Here is a 4,645-nt window from a genome sequence, read left to right on the forward strand (position 1 = left end):
AAAATATTGTAGAACAGGAAAACATAAATGATGTTCCAACAATCCAACATGATACGAGTTTGCCAAGGATAAAAAAAAAGTGGACCGAAACAAAATAATTTATAATGTTATAAAAGTAGCATTAAAAATGTAGTGCTCGAGACATAAACGTCGGAAAATCATATATTATATTATATTAACCTGCAGGAGTGTACTGGCTATAATGGCCAGTGGGTGTTGCCCGCCTGGGCCTGGCGAAAATTTGTGCCGATAATTTAGTAAGTAGGTACCAGCTCAAAATTGAGGCCAATTTTTATTTCGAGTCCGCCTCTGATATTAATATTTTATTATATGAACAGTATATATATCCCGAAAATCCCATAATATTACTCTTCAATATATTTTCAGAAAATCCATATTTTACTATATTTTAAATGTAGTTTTTTTTCACATTAATAAGTGTAGAAACTCTAAGTGAATATGGCATAAGATTCAAATTAGGTATTTGTTTCAAAAATTCAAAAAAAATTATGCGGGAAATATTATACCGAAGTTTATTTCGATAAGACATAATTTGGTGATTTCTGTTCTGAGGAAATATATGGGCATATGTCATAAAAAAGAATTACCTATTTATTTTTTTTTTTATGAATTTCGTTCGAATTTTGGTGTCACAGGGTGTTACCACTGAGTATCTTCCCTAATCTTATTATTCACATCACTCTTACTTGTCACCTATCAAACCTACTTATTATACTAAGAAATGTATAGATTGTAGATTACTTCAAATAAATAAAAAAAAAAAAAAGAATTTTGGTAATAACGAAACTCGTGCGTACAAAAATATTTAAAATTTACACGTACAAATATTTTTAATCGAGTGGAAAAAATTCTCAGAAAAAAGATGCATGTTAATTATAATTTATTATTTATATTAATTCTATTGAGCATTTATAAAAATAAAAGTATGGTAAGTAATAAGTATACACTATATATTATATCTACAGATTTCCAATTAAATAAGTAAACATTAATACTATATAATGTTTATAAAAAAACAACTTATACGAGAGTGGGAAAGTGTGTGTAATACCTACCTATATGATCACAAATAGGTATTAAAAAGATAAAAAGGAAAACTCAAAATAAACCAGTACCTATGCCCACATATCTGATCATTCAAGTTTCAATTTCAATTTTTCGATATTTATGTCCATTGACATTGTTAGAAAAATATTCTCGCTTGAGACGATGAAGTACAAAAAATTATTATAGGTCGTCACTCGTCGTACAAAAATCAAAAGTTAGTTCTAGAGGACTATAGTACCTATAAGTACCTGCTAGAGGGTGAAAAAAATCTAAGTATAAAATGTTATATGGAGTCTGATAACTACCTATGATTGAACAACAACAAAAAAGAGAAGCTTTTCGAACAGTTATTGATAGTGTCTTACAATAGACCGCATATTATTGTAACTATTTGTACTTATATTACATGTAATAGGCAAACGGGGCTTTTTGCAAGAACTCTTTTTTTGCGTTTTGTAGGCAAAGGTACACTTACATATTATTTCGGATTACCCTGTTTATAGAAGCTGGATACCGATAGCTACACATTTTCTGATGATAATTTAGAGTAGCGTCTTCGTTTAGCAGTTGGCCACTATAATGTTCTCCGGATTATAATCAACTGGTCAGCGGGCAACGATATATGCAATGGCCACTGACGTGTTTCTACGCCAACCGTATGATGTTTATTTATTTTGAAACTATTATTTAGGAATTTAATGTGAAACGCTCGTTCTTATACAACTTTATATTTTATTTAAGTATGTTTGTAATTAATAGTTGTATGGTAATAAAGACTTTAAAATAAAAAAATAATTTATGTTCCATGAATTTCAATGAACTCAATCAAAGAGTTTTCCCATTCTTGGACTACCTATATTATATTATACATAAATGTCACATGACTCTAGGCACAACAACGACGAAAGGGTGAGACACTTACAGACTGCAGTTGCCAAACCGAGCGGTAAATATGTCCAAGTTTAAAGTAAATCAAAGTTTGATATTTATATGATATTATGATAATATGTGGTCGACATCAAAGTCAGTAGTGCGACCAGAATTTTTCAAAGAGGTCCATGTAATATCGTTTGACGTTGCGCTATGTTATTTTAGGTTTTTGAAGGTTCATACTTTATCCACATTTTATTTTAGGTTAAATTAATATAAGTTTACTTTGTAAAATGTTTTTTTATTTAATTCGGCCGTGGACAGACGATAGACAGAACCCCCCACTCCCTGCAGGTTACGCCACTGATCTGAGCTTACATAATAGGTACTATACCTATATATCTATGCTGTTTTCGGTTGGATGTCGCCAAACACAAAACCTCAATATTATTTACCATTTGCCATAATAATAATGATAATTAGGTAGGTAGGACTGCATGCATGTAGGTACCTATAGGTATTATACATAATCATTTCATCCGGACAATTCGATTGTGGTTTGAAAGTCAGTTGTTTTCGAGTTAGGTATTTGATATAATGCATGTCCCATCCGGCAAGTCGCGAAACAACTTACTGTTTCCGTGGCAAATTAATAATAATAATATTTCGAATCCGGTTTGAACTGTGATCTATAGATTACTATATCGGCGTCGTTGAGGGAAATAACGATTTGCCGATATAACTAAGTGGGTACGTCACAGCTTTCGAAATTAAAAAACCTGATTCTTGAATATTTTTAATCGAAATATGGCTACTTTGAAAAACTTATTATTCTGATTGAAATGTTTTCACTAAAGTCGGACTGGCCCAGCTGGTATTGAAAGGGCCATAGCTAACGAATGAATTAATGTCGGGAAAATTTTAAAAACACAATTGGTCCCCCCCCCCCAGATAAAATGTCTAGCTATGCCCTTGAATGCAGGTGATAGGTACATGCCTACCAATAAGTTTGTGTTGTTATATTAAATTTGCTAGCAATAAATACCAAATGATAAATCCCAAGTTGAATCCCATATTGGAAAAACGATTTTGCAGAATTTTGCTTTATGGGCGAATTTATCGATCGTGAACTTTTTGACGATACCTATATTTTGCTAAAGAAAGTCATTTAAATTAACGAAAAATCTCAACTTGGACGAAGGTTAGTGTACGTGAAATCTTTTAACTTTCTTTGTACGCAGTATGCTACCCACTCAAAAAAACAAACACAGGAAAAGTTTACAAAAAAAAAAAATAATAATAATAATAATAATAATTTTATATAAGTACCTACAATAATTATTAATTATTATAAAATACTTACCAAATTAAAACATATTATAGAATATCTCGTTTTATTAAAAATACTTGTTGGACAAAAGAAACCCTATATGCATTGATCGCGTTTATTTAAATGCATTACGTATACCTATATACATACCTAATGTATAATAATTAATAATAATATGTGCATATACAAGATATTTTAATGTTTAAATTGCACTTCTTATGAATTCACGCGTAATTATTTATTAACAAATTTTTTTGAAATCTGTTGCAATTAATATTATTATACAAATTTAATCGTGTTCGAAATGTGTATTTAAAAATGAATTCAAGTTTTAAATAGGTACCTGCAATAATTTAGCATCTCTCATCTCTCATCTACTGCAAAATGCCGGAATACATTTCTTGCTATAAATAAAGGAAATCTGAAGTGAGGAGTAGGTAGGTATATACTATATACTGATATAAATATGTGATATTCAATACGTATATAGTATAAATTATATATATACACTTGAAGACTAAATTATAATTTAAATTAATAATAATACCAAACAGTAAACATTTATCATTAAACGTGCATAATATCTTCTTATGTATATTCAAGGTTGTCAACATAAATAAACGAACAAAATATATATAATTATACATTTAAGTATAACCTACCTACCTGTATAATGTATAATATAATATATTCATGTGATCCACAATAATATCGTATTATTTATTATAAAATAAAATATGTAATATTAATTATTATGACAAATTGCAGACAGTCCTTTTATTATATTGTTTATTAATATTTAGTTAAATAAATATAAAAGCAAGAATAATATTTGATAGCCTTATAGTATGAAAATTCCAAAAATATATTTTAAGGGTTAGAAAAATAGAGTTTCATTCGGTGTTAATAAATAACAAGCCTATTAATAAGAAATAGTTCAATGGTTATGATTTCGTGATGGATACCAGCTAGATCCTATAAATCCTATAGATTCGAATTATTTAAGACAGTTAGGTATTTTATATGTAACTATTAAAAAATACCTCACCGTCTGTTTATTATGGAATAGTAATTATTATAATTTATGTAGTAGATACTATTGGCTATTATTGGTCATATTATAAATAGTAATGTTTATATTCAAAGGCAGTGGCCGGTGGGTGGGAGAAATAGGTATTCCTATTTCTCCTAATACAATATGATAATTGATAATATTATATCGTGTATTGAGAAGCATAAAATACATCGAACACTCGAATTAAATAATGTAAAATTTTTTATGTCGAATAATGACTCATTGAAATGCTTATAAGTTATAATGAACGGTAGGTAGGTACCTATAAATCTCCAAACGATTATTAGGTACTTAATTCGACC

The sequence above is a fragment of the Acyrthosiphon pisum genome, chromosome A1, assembly GCF_005508785.2.
Source record: "Acyrthosiphon pisum isolate AL4f chromosome A1, pea_aphid_22Mar2018_4r6ur, whole genome shotgun sequence".
NCBI lineage: Eukaryota > Metazoa > Arthropoda > Insecta > Hemiptera > Aphididae > Acyrthosiphon > Acyrthosiphon pisum.